At 46.8% G+C, this 13,144-nt stretch overlaps 1 protein-coding gene across 6 annotated transcripts in view; it reads right to left on the reverse strand.

Annotated features, from left to right (window-relative positions):
- The window catches only part of PHACTR4 (phosphatase and actin regulator 4), a 68,524-nt gene that overhangs the window by 24,396 nt on the left and 30,984 nt on the right, over positions 1–13,144 (reverse strand). The window lies entirely within an intron of this gene.

Genomic DNA, 13,144 nt, shown 5'->3' on the forward strand with positions numbered 1-13,144 from the left:
GCCTGAGCTGATGTGCATCTAGCCAGACACGTAATAAAAATACAATTTCATAGCAATTCCTCTCTCCACCGAAGTGACTAGAAAAAGGTAGGCGCAAGGAGCATGTCTTCACATTTAATTTAAATTTAACAAAGGAAAATTTAAATTTATCAAGTGAAGTAAAAGTTTACTTTTTATTTCACATGTCACATCTTGATGGTTAAGGTAACAAACATCCCCCTCCTCAACATTTGCATCACAGTAAGAAATATCTCCAGAGTTTAAATATGTCCACTTGGATCTTTAATTTTTCATCAAAATTTCTGTTAGGAGTTCAGTGAACCTACAGATCCAACCCCTGTACATCACACCACAGAGGAGCGGGAAAAAATTTAAACATCCCAAAGCTTTATCTTAACTCAGGAGAAAAGGAAGAACAATTTTCCAAAGCATACAGGAATTCGCTGCAGCATCACACCGGTGACTAACTGGGAACTTGAATCCATCTGACACATCCAGGTTTGTTCACTGTAGGAAGGGCTGTAAGAAAAAGCAGTTTTAAACACATCAAGATCTGCAACAGCCCTGAAGGTTCCCTGTCCTTGTCAGGCCAGCAGCCGCAGTACTTCGGTATCGCTGCGTTACTCAGGCAGCCAGGAAGAGTTCAGGACAAGCTCACTACTGCAGCAGTCCCAACAGTAAAAAAAAATCTATTCTTGGAAACAACAAAATCCAAGATTGCCAATTTGGGCTGGTGCAGCTGGGAGCGATCAATGCCGCACGTAAGTCAGAACAGAGACCCAAATGACGGCCCGCTTCACAGCGGCGGCGATGGCCGCTCACAAACGCATGTCGCAGCGGGGGCGAGGGGAGTTTCGCAGCCAGCACACCCCAGAAAAGGGAAAGGGGATAGTTGTGAAATCTAATAAAACTCCACCTAAGCCACAAACACACCTGGAAGACGTCGATGCTCTTGGTTCCTCCACTAACATACTAGACATGCCATCGGACAACTTGCAAACGCACTCCTCTCCCGATGCGCAGCCGTGAGGACCCGGGAGGAAGCAGGACACCTCTGCACCTTCTCCACCTGCACCCCGCTCGCCCTGCACCCCTGCCTGCTGAGCAGGTGACCGCCGTCCCCACGGACGGCAAGAGCATGGCGGCAGGAGCAGGTGGAGGAGCAAGGGATCAACAGACACGTGGAGGTGGAGGAGCAAATAGCACTCTCCTCCCTCGCGCGGGCCATATGGCCGTTCTGAAAGCATCGCTCTTCTCAGCCTCCCACCACCAGGCATCTCTGTGCTCGGAAGAGGAGCCTGCGTTTCTGTCTGGTCACCCACAACAGTCGGTCTTCCAAGTACTTTTGATTTTCATTGTGGGCAATTAACCTACTGATTCACAGGCATGCTCCACCTCATTTAAGACTCTCTGCTTCAAAACAAAGAAAAAGCCATTTTAAAGCCATTTAAATATGCTGCCATCTGGCAGGGACCCACAAAGTTCAGAGATAGAGGCTGGAAGACTTCTCCAAGTCTGTAAATCAGCTGTCCAGCTTGGAAAGAGGTCTGGAAAAAAAACCTCCCTGCATCTGGGAACACTACAGAGCCCTAAACACTGCATCTACACTTGCCTGACTTACAAGGAGATTAAAGCCATTGCATTTTATATTGCATTTGCTGTGAATTAAGAGTGCAAAGCTCTGCTGCAGAACAGATGACACATGGTAGGTTGTTAAAGCACAGCAGCACTATCATATGCCTGACCCCTTATTTCTACGTTAGTAAAACATGAAACATTAGCTTAATTTTCCGTGAAAAAGTCTTAAACTAATGCATTTAAATTCACAGTGGCTGCAGCCCAAGAGCACACAACAGTTACGCAGGCTGTGGTGCCGCGTATAACTCAATAGGCTGTGAAAAGACAATAATGCAATAAAGCCCTTTCACATTTCTGTATCGTTGATCAGGGCTTACGAACCATCACAAAGAGAATAACAAGGCTACTTCGCAAAGGCGTTTGTAATGAAGTTTGTACCAGAAGCATTAATATTTGCCTCCAAAACACAGCGCTGCAGCACTGAAGGAGCAGAGAGATACAAATCCGCATTTTGAACTGCAACTGGGTTTGGGCTTCAAACATCCTTTAGAAGCATCAGCCACAATTCTCCCCTCTTTGGGGTAGAAAGAACGAAAACCCCACCAGAAGAGGGATAACAAAACGCAGAGAACAGCAGAAATTCAAACCAAAGTAACACCAACATCATTATTTTCAAGGTGGACTCCCGGCCAGACAAACCTGCCCATCCATCCTCCACTTCCAGCTCTGGAAAGAAAGGAGCAAATTCTGCACCAGTAAACACAATGCAAAAAGATGTTCCTGTCTCAGCTCTAACCCAAGGACAGAGCGTTAAGAGCAGTCATACTTACTATGCTCTTAAGTAACCCTTTGCATCCCTAGTGCTTCGTTTCACAGCTGGGGAAAAATACAGGACAAAGCAGCCAGCCCAAGTTCCCTGCCAGCAGCACATGAAGAGCACGGAGCACCCACATGTGGGGTTTAGCACCCTGTCTAGGAAGGTTGCTTCAGCTCTGCCAACAGTAGTAGACAAAACCTCAGCCCGCATCCAACTGCACATCTAGGATGAAGGAAAATCCACATTTCCAGCAAGGACAAGTAAAAAAATGTCCAAAATTCCCATAATAATGCAGAAGGGCCATCTGATACAGCAGCAACCAGAAGAAACCAGGGTAAAGGCTTCACTCCTCAGGGACAAGTGACCTTTGTGAGAAGGAAGAGCTCAGATTAGCAAAGAACTTTCTACAGGAAAGCAAAAGGGATACACAGCAGATAGTCCCTTCAATATTTTCTTCTAAAAATGTAGAAACCAAGAAATCCCAATTACATGAAAGTTCTCCTGGATTTCAGGAGAGTCAGATGGCTAAAACAAACCAACCAGATGATGGGTTATGGGCAGTAAACGCCCAAGAAGCAGGGTACATTGCTTTCCTCTGAAGTTTCACTTCCTCTCCCTCCAGACCAGCATCCCATTAAAAACCCAGCATTCAAATGTTAATAGCCTGTTTATATACATTGTAAAAGGAACTCTTCTGGATTGTTTCTCTTCAAAATCTAATGAAACCCATAATGAGCACAAATATTAGCTCTTCTAATAAAGACACTGTTGTTCCCATTTCAGTTCACACCAACGTGAAACACCACATTCATCTGCGGTGACTCAGACATTTACGTTCCATGATTCAGCCACAGGAGCATTAAAAAGGCCTCTTGCACGATCCCATCCCTGCAGACGGAGCTGTCTATTTAAAACCAGTGATACTGGGCGTTTTCCTTTAGAGCCCATCAGCAAACGAGTCAACACAGGATGTTTAAGGCTCGCTCCTTGCTGGAGATGTGCCCACCTGAAACACGAACACAGGCCCGTGGGACCGTGTCACCAGGAGGGCTGGTGGGGATGAGGAGAAGTGGCAGCATGATGACTCTGGATGAGTTTCACCACAATGTTTGCTGGCAAACCTCAGCAGCTTTGGCAGAACAAGGATATGAAAAAAAAAATACATATATACATATATACACGTAACGGTTCTGGCTAAGTACAAAGATGACCTTTTTTTGGGCTAGGCTCCGACAAAAACCATGTGGAAGAGTTATTAACAGCAGACCAAGGGGAAGCAAGCGGGTAGGAAGCCGGGTAGTCAATCTGAAAGGTCATAAGCCAACAAAACGTGATGCTCTTCCTTTCTCCTCACATGGTATTAAAAGTCAGCCCGTTACCCGGTGTGGAAATGGAAAATGGTTTATTTATAAGCCACCTGGCATCACATTGTTTAGGTTCTGTATACTTTGATGAAAGGGCGCGGGTTCGGATGAGACAGAAAAGTGAGGTAACCGCTCCTAAACCACATGATTTCCTCTGTGCTTCCTGTGACATTTCCAAGAGGGAAACTCCTATTTCCCAGAGCATTCCAGTCCCCTTGTCCCCACCAATTAGTCAGCACGGCGATAGCGGCTGCTCGGTCTCAGAGAGCAGGGGCAGTGGATCCACCACGCTTGGTGCCACCACGTACGTGCTGGTGGTGGGGAAGGTGAGCAATCCATACCCTACAGCAGCCCAGATGTTGACCGGGATGGAGCACAGCTGGAGGAAGAGCACTGCTCCGGGCTCAGCAGCAGCCTCTGCCAACAAGCTGACTGACAGCACGTTCAGCCTCACGTTTAAGAAGGGAAAATAAAGCTGAGGACACGCTGCTGGAAAGCCTCGTGATCGCAGCGGGTGGCTGGAACACACGGAATCGCTTTATTGTCATAAGGACCAGGCTAAGGAAAATTGCGTAGTAGGTCTTGGGGCCAAGAGGAGCTTAAGGCCAAAATATCCCCCAGCCTTGTTTTCCAACGGAGGAAGCGCAAGTTTTAATGAGAGCACGTTTTAGCCAGTACTGAAAACATCATCTTCAATGCCTCCTCACCATTCACTGTAATTACAACATATGCTAAATATTTTCTTGTTTACTAGCAAGGGAATGCTAAGGAATGTAATCCTGACAAAATTAAAGATTCAGTCACATCTTGGCTAACTTGATCACTGTGGTGATTCATGGCTACGCCATCTTGAGGCGAGGGAACCTCCAAAGCTGACAAACTACTTTTTGGAGCACCTTGAAGCAGCGTTAAAAGAAACCCTGGTCAGGAGCCAAAGGAAGCACAGATATAGGACACATTCCAGCAAAGCATCAGGCATCAGCAAAGCATCAGCATATTCCCAACAGTGAAGCACTTGGAGGCAGGATACCCATCTGCCACTTCCAGCTATATTATTAGGAACACATTAAGCAAAAACACAGGGAAGAAAATGTCATTAATTATTCCGTTGTTTAGGAAAGAAACAGACATGGCAGCTAGCTTATTTAACCCTCTCCCTCAGCAAAAACTAAGATACTTGGAGAAGAACCCATAAACTAACATCACCTAAGGCTTCCCAGTGCAAAACACTAGAGATAAAGAATGACAAAACTAAGACAGCTTCAGCACAAACTAGAAATATACCCCTCTCCTTTCAAACCACCACCCAGCACTTGCCTTTCAGGACTGGCACAGCACAAGCATACAGTGCTCTTCCTAAGCGAGCGGCTGCAGTACAGACATGCTAGAGAGTCACATCCTCCCTGTTAACCACCTTACTGGACAAACCCAAGACTTTACAGCTTTATACAGATATTATTAAAAAATAACCGAGTCCTTTGGCAAAGAGCTAAGTCCAACTATGCCACCTATAAAACTGATGGGACAAGCTCTGTTAAGCACTACGCTGGAGACTGCAAATTAACAGCAAGACTAGCAGTAAATATTAAACTTCTAAAATAAGATAAATTGGAATTAACCCTCAGAGGCAGCACTATATTTAACTGTAGAAGCTAGTCTGCAATGTGTACGTCAAGGTCCACAGGCTAGTATCCCTGCTCTGATTCACTGAAAGACTCATGATCCCAAATTTCTCTTCCTACCTCTAATCCTTCAAGATGACAAACTACGTCTTGAGCTGAAAGCCTCTCTGCCCACACACTAGCTGAAAAGAAAGGCAGCAAGGTTTCTCTGTAAAAGTCTTGTTTCCTCTTTTAACATTTCACAAAAATCTCAGCAAGGGCACTCGCTCTTCCTATCCAAAGACAAAACTGTAGCAAAACATTTCAGTATTCCCTCTGCCACCCCAAAGGGCTCATTGCAGGCACGCCACACCAGTAAGCCACATTATCCTTCAACACCTAAAGCTTTTCAGTCCGAAGTCACATTTTTTCCAAATTACTAAATGAAGCCAGCCAGTGCCAGGGCTTCCTACCATCCTTCACTCACTTGGCTCTGCCCAGGGAGACTTACAAAAGCGCCTTGGTTTAGCTTTTGGGGAACACCCAACTTCCCCATCGCACCTGCTCTGCTTTAATTATTGACTAGGCTAGAAACTCCTTATTAAAATGCAAGGCAAGTTTGGCACACAAGCTCAGCTTCTGATCATCTTGAGCAGATACATTCGGAAGAGAAACCCAAATTTCCCTGCCGCAGTTTCGAAATTAAAAGGAACAGCAGACAGATTTGGCTTAAAGCACTTAAATTTGGCAAGAAAAACACTTTTTGCGCCCATGCAACTGAAAACTCATAAAATTTGAAGTTTTTAACCACGACTTCAGATTCACACACAAACATCAGGTTTAAAAGCTTCCTTTCAAGCGTTCTGTGTTTTTACAAGCCATTTCTACCAGAGTGAATCTAACAGGTAATTACAGGTTCGACCTCCATCTATTGCACAAATACGCCTTTTGAAACAACGTGGATAAATATTTGCCCAATACGAGAAGAGAGCTCCAAGAGGAGCCATTCCAGTTTATCAACTTTGTGATTCATGTTGATACAAGCTTTATTCTCTATTTAAGGAACAAGATAACACTTAGGAAGTTCATCTAGCCAAATACATTTCATAGATCTGCCGTGGACCACCCTAAACAGTGGCACATCCAGACCATGGGTCACACCCAGACGAGCCAACAGCAAGACAGTGAGTGAACCTCAACCTCAACTCTCCAAATATTTACTATTGCTCAACCACCAAAGTGTCTCCAAGCAGCAGCGAGGCTTAGGATTGAAACACACCGAGTAAAAGATTGCTGCTAGCGTGATTAAAGCAACGCTTGGTTTTGTGAATCATCCATCCCCTTCCTCGCCCCTTTTGAACTGGCTCGCTAAGGAGAGCATTTTGGAGGCCCAAAGGAGCTGGAAGCAAAAACGTGAGCTCCCTGTTGAACCCCCTTAGGCTCCTCTTGAAATCTCAGTCCCAGCCCTGACGTTCCTGTGTTTTCTGCCAGCACCAAGAGCTCTTGTGCAAACAAGAGGGTGACAGACACCAGCACTAAGCGCCATCCCAGAACACGGCACAAAAAGCAGACGTGACAATTGCAAACAGGTACCCGTACGGCCCAAGACATAGACGGGTGCCCAAAACCAAGCGTTGTTTATGCATGACACCGAGTCGCACAAGCTGCAGGGACAATGCCATGGTGATTGTTTACAGTGTCAAGGCCATTTCATATAATTAAAGGAAATGTCAAGAGATGAGATAACACCAACAGTTCAAGATGTACAGCTAATCATAACCTTGTAAGAAGCTTTTTCTCCCACAGTTGTTCCCACTGTTGTAGACCCAACCCTTCAAACATTCCCAGAATCCTCATTTCATGTAATTTCACCTAATTCTTTTGCTCCTGCATTTGTAGAGCACCAGCAATGACCTTGTTTAGGAGCAAGTAGCATCATACTAGATCAAATTCTATTCTATACCAAAACAGTGGCCAAAAACCCTTTCTGAAACCATCAGATAACACTCCTGCCTACTCACGCTTGGCACAGCTGCACGTGGGGCTGCAGACAGGCTCTGAGTATCGGGCAGGCACCGTTCCCAAGGGGAAATACGGTTAAATTGAACCAGGACCGTTCCTGCCAGTAAGAGGTTTGACTGTAGCCCAGCATGACCACTGCAAGTCCATCAGAACCGGCTTTGAAGCAGCCAGGTGAAATGGCAACAGCCGCCTGCTTCTAACCGCCATGAGCTCTGCAAGGGTGAGCTACTCAAATATTTACTTACCTTCCCAGACAAATTTTGCACCACAAGAGTTAGAGCACACTACTATTTCAAGTATGTAAGCTAACAAACTTACAGCCAACCCAGGAAGGCTTATGTGAGCTGTAGTCCTACCCTCACTTGCAATGCAGATAACCCCCAAGTCAGTGGGCCAGACAGAGCGGCATGATTCACCTTGCTCCTGCCCATGGCGGCCTTTGTAAGACTCACACCTATGCTAAACACGCTGAGATAGGGGCTCGGATCAAAGAATCATGTGGCAGAGATTAGGCAGCCACGGAGCTCCATGCTACATCCCAAGGCTCCATGAGGTTACAACGCACTTGCCAGTGCTCGAAGAGGTCAATGCTGCTGATTAGGGAGAAAGATCTTACAGGCGAGTATCTGTACAACTCCCCAGCATGGCATCCAAAGAGCTCCCACCTCAAGATCCACAGCACACAAGACTGAGCAGCACCAAAACCCAAGTTCAGGGGTTTTCAACTTGCAAGAAGAATGAGCAAGAATCTTTAATGGGTCCAAAGAGAAGCCACTGGGAAAAGCAGGCACACTTGGATTAACTTCACAGGCAGGGGTCTGTGCCTCCTGTCAGATGCTGTTCGAAGGCACACAAATAAAAAGTTGAAAACCCCAGCCCCAGTAAGCATATTCTTCAAGCAGCAGTTATAGCAAGGATACATCAGAGCAAGCATTTGAATTGGTACACAAAATGTAGGGTGTGTAACCATCAACATGAAACCATTTCTCCATGCGCTTTAGGTTGGAAATAGGGAGTTCGTTCTTGTGCTGGATTCCCATCTAAAGCTCGCAGAAGGCACCAGCTCCCTTGCTGTAGGAATGCCATCCCAGGGCTTTCCCCAGGGTCCCTGAAGTTCCAGGCTACAACGACACCATTTAAATCCATTAGCTTATCAACAGCAGGGCTAGCCAGCCCCTGGGCACTTAAACTGAAACCCCAGCTGGTCAGAAAGCCTAGGTGGCCCTTTGGCTACACCAGCCCATGTCCTCTCCCTGCCTTCTTTGAGGCAGCCCCGACACATGAGCCATTAGCAACGCTGAAGCCCATTTCTGCTGTAAGGGAGTTCCTCAAAGCTTCCAAAGCAATTCATACCTTCATCAAAGGAGCAGAAAAGAAGAAAACGTCACCAAAAAAATCTGCTCTTACCAAGATTCAGATCAGCCTTTAAAAAAAATATCAAAGCTTGGAAACTAAAAGCTAACTGACCCTTTAACGGAACTTTCCCACATTTATGGAAATTTCTGGTTTGGCACAAGAACATCTGCTCATTTAGCGGGTGTTGTAGAAATCACTTCTTTAGTGATGCTGAAAGAGGCCTGGTTCATTGTTAATCGAGCCTCTGGCTACAGGGTAGAGGAAAAAAAAGATGTTTTCCCTGACTTTGAGACTCAAATTCCAATTCTCACCAGGGTGTAGGTCCTTACCTCTCCCACGGTACGCGGTAGTCTGATTTCTGTCCACAGCCACAGAACCGTAAGTCGCTACGTTTTGCCCTGCTGCAACCATAACTTGACCTGGCAGCGACAATGCCCTCGATCCAGCTCATGACAAACCCTGTGTAAAAGCCGAGCCACTGAAACTTGGAGGTCTCTGGGCCCGACGGGAAAGCAGTCACGTCTATAATGAACATCAGCAAGTGGCTGAACAGGCATTAGGGCTTTTCTCTCTCCTCCCTACACGATCGTTGCGATTCTTGTGTTTTCCTGACATTGGTTACCTTGCAATTTATCAAACTGCTTAAAAATAAACTCAAGACAATCCTTTTAAAAACCCCAGCCATTACTTTTGTTTAGAACAATTGCTACAGACTCTCACGGATGCAAAATTACGCTTTCAAACCAGAAATGATAACACTCTGCAAATATGATGTCCCGGGAACGGTGTCCAGCACAGGAACTCACTCAACTGCAGATTCTTGATGCCAGGAAGGCATGACGAAGGGAAGTCTCCTTTTATACTTGTCCTTGTTCTTCAGTTCTTTTCCTAAACATTATTTAGGGATGGGCTCAAGGGATCTTTGCTGTGGAGGAGTGAATGGCTTCATAAGGCAACAGGGTGCTCATTATCAAACTAATCTTTCAAAAAAAATCCAGCACCACAGGAAAACAGTGCCCCAGGCACCACCTCCCTAAATTAACTCTTAGAAGACTGATCAATATTTTATCCTGAACAGGAAAATTAGAAAAAGCCCTGAGATAGGGAGTGTAGAGGGTGCCAGACCGACTGGTGTAATCCCATTACAGAGTCATCCAGAGCAAGCAGTTTGCTCAGTATTTGTGAGATAACAGGATTAACTTCATGTTCAACATCATTTCAGCCTAATAATTGCAGAATCACTCCTAAGGCCCTAATGTCATTGATTCGACAGGGGATTCCCATCAACCCCCCCCACCAGCCCCTGCTTTGAACGCCCATTCATTAGCATCAGCATCTTAAGTTAATTACTTGGAGATATTTTCCTTTCCTCCCCAAAGCAAAATGTAACTTAACCCCTGCAACGCACAATGCTCGAGCAGAACAAGCTTCTGCCTTGCCTCCAGGAAGGGACAATGTTTACTTTCCTAATCACCACTAACATCTCCAAGATTTAATGTTAAGATCAAAGGGCTGGGGAGGGGGTGGGGGCAGCTTTGTCAACATTTCGGTTGAATTTCAATGAAAATCATGGCAGAGGCTGCTTATAGGTCTCTCAACGATCAAGGGTCAGCCTTGGATGTCTGCCTCGCTCTACCTTCTCCTGAGATGGGGAGGGTGTTGATCTACCCTTTGAGAACAGAGCAACCAGCAGATCCGTCCAGCAAGGATCACCACCGCCAAGTCTTCAGGACTTATTTTCCTTGCCAAGCAATGACTCACTGTTCACCTAGCTTTAGAAACGAGTCCCTTACTGCAGCCGTGCTGGGGAAGTAAAGGGAAAACAATACAAAGCAAACAGTACACAGAGCCATTTCCTAGCCCGTGGGAGAGAACCACAGGAACCGGGCTGTGTTATTCTACGGGATTCTTATATGGAGCGTGGAAAGTTATTAAATTCCACTTTTTCAAGCACAGGGGGAGGGTTTTGTTTGGATGCCTACAGCAATTAGGCCACCCTTATTATTTTGCCCCTAACCCGATTCAATTGCAGCTTGCTGCCGAGTCACCCCCACTTCACAGCGTCCTGCTGGCTCGCCGCCTGTGAAAGTCGACATCCATGGCCACAGCTTAGCTCCACCTTCATGGTTCATTTCTCCCCCCCCTCCACGCCCCCCAGAAAAGAGGGGGAACCCCCGACCTGCGAGAGCAGGGTGGTGTGCCCTACAGAAACGCAGCTTTTACAGGAAAGCGCCCTGGCAGGGGTTGCAGGCACGCAATTCTCCACCTCTCAGGGGTGAAGCCAGGGCAGGCAGCACCCCGCTGCAGGAGCGGGGTCCCCGCCATGCCCTCGCGCCCGTCCCCCCACCCCCCAGCCTGGTGCCACCTGCCCCCGGCAGCCGCACCCCAGAGCCTTGGCCAGGCCCCCACCACCACCCAGGGGTTTGCGGGGGTCAGGGCTTGTGTCGGGGATACACCGCCTGGCACAAAACCTCCCGCCTCAGCACCGGGCCACCGCAGGAGGGGAGTGATGGGGGCACGTTGCTGAGCCGGATGGAGGGGTCCCTCACGAGGGATGACACAGGGTCCTGTCCATCGCCATGACAGGCAGGGAGAGGAATTTGCCTGCCTTGCAGCAAGCATCCGTATTCATCCCATGAGAGAAGCCTCGCAGGCGAGGTGCTGTCTCAGATACAGATCTCTGCACCCTTCTGGCCTCTTTACATGACTTTAGCACGATTTGTTCCTATTTCCATCTCTGGATTTCTCCAGCGACCACTTGGTGACCTCCTCGGGTAGCAGCAGTGATGCCCGGTACACCCGAGATAAAAGCAGGTTTCCAGGCTGAAATGGAAGATGCTGACAAAAGGACTGAGGCCCTGCAAGGAAACCGGACAGCTGAGTTACACCGCTGTACAAAGCTTTATCTTACACAGCCATAAGACAAGCTCTGATAGGCACCAGGATCCATTGCAGATCCTGAATCTGCAAAGCTCAGCTCAGAAGCAGAACACCCTGAGTACCAACAGGCTACACAGACCTTTAGGTGGAATTTAGTAACTCCTAGAAATATTATTTTTAATGTCCAAGAGAATACAAATTTATTGTAACCCAGCTGGAAAGTCCTTTGGAAATCTTAAAATCTGTGTTTCACAAAGCAAGACAAAACCAGGCTGGGTTCAAGAGCAATATTCTTCCTAACCAAGTCGTGGTTATCACTCATCCCATCACAGCTGGATTGGTCCAACCTGTAAAAAAGCCATACCAGACCTCTGGTTTCTCATTACATTCAAGCGTTTTAGGAGACAAAAGACACCTTCAGAAATCAGAGCCAGGCTCCTTTTCAAGACAAATGAGAAAGAAACAGATAAAGCGGTGACGTCAGCAGTGACAGCATGCAACTGTTAGCAACCGGACTGCAGAGCAGCACCAGCCCTGCAGCCCAGCGGGGCCAGAGGCGGCTTTGTTCAGCCCATGGCTCAGCTAACACTATTTACAACTCACAAGGGCAGCAACATTAATGAGAACATTCAGTATTTTGTTTTTAAAAAGCCAGGGTTGCCATTCGGCCTGGACACATTGCTGCCGTATGAACTAACAGTAACAACAAAAATCACTTCATTTATACCAAACCCGCTTACCTCTGGTTCCAGGCAGGCTCCTCTTCTACCCCTAACCCCAATAAAATCAGCTAATAAAATCCCTTGACAGAATTTACAGGCAGCAATGTTCCAGAGAGCAAGGTGAATTTAAGGTCCAACAAGTTGAAAATGAAAACTAGAAATTCTCGAAATCCGACCCTCTCGCTCCATGCCCTACTTACTGAACCACAGTAATTCCGCACTCCCTATTTTACAGTGAGTCAGCCCGAATTATCCAGAGGATTGATTACATGTCCTACAAGGTCTTACCTCTTAATACAAGGAACAAGATCGTTCAATTCAATCACGAAGCACTTCAGCGGATACAACATTTCTCACTCAACATCAGCCTTTGCTACTATCTTGCTCCAGCCAGCCTGGAGGCCAAAGCATCTCATTCCCAGCACATCCACAGCTTAGCCACTAAACCACAAAACCAGCAAAATTAACCTCCGCTTTTCTCCAGGCAGAGCCATCTGTAGAAACCGCACGGCCATTTACTGCAACAGCTTTAAAAGTCACTTGAAATGGGGTCCCACAGAATTACAAGGTCTCTGGCAGGTCAGCAAATAATCTCTGTAAAACACTTGGTTTGTAGAGCAGGAGGGAAAGGCAGCCAGAGTTCAGACACCTACTCAGATCACAAGGGGCTTGTTCATGGAGGAATTATTGGGTATCTATTTTCCTAAACGCCCCACCAACCAGTAGATGGAGAGCTGACCTGAATCACTTGCAAATACAGCAGGCAGAACAGCAGCAGCAGCACCCCATTAACTGCCCCAAGCA

This window comes from Phalacrocorax aristotelis, chromosome 20, assembly GCF_949628215.1.
Source record: "Phalacrocorax aristotelis chromosome 20, bGulAri2.1, whole genome shotgun sequence".
Lineage (NCBI taxonomy): Eukaryota > Metazoa > Chordata > Aves > Suliformes > Phalacrocoracidae > Phalacrocorax > Phalacrocorax aristotelis.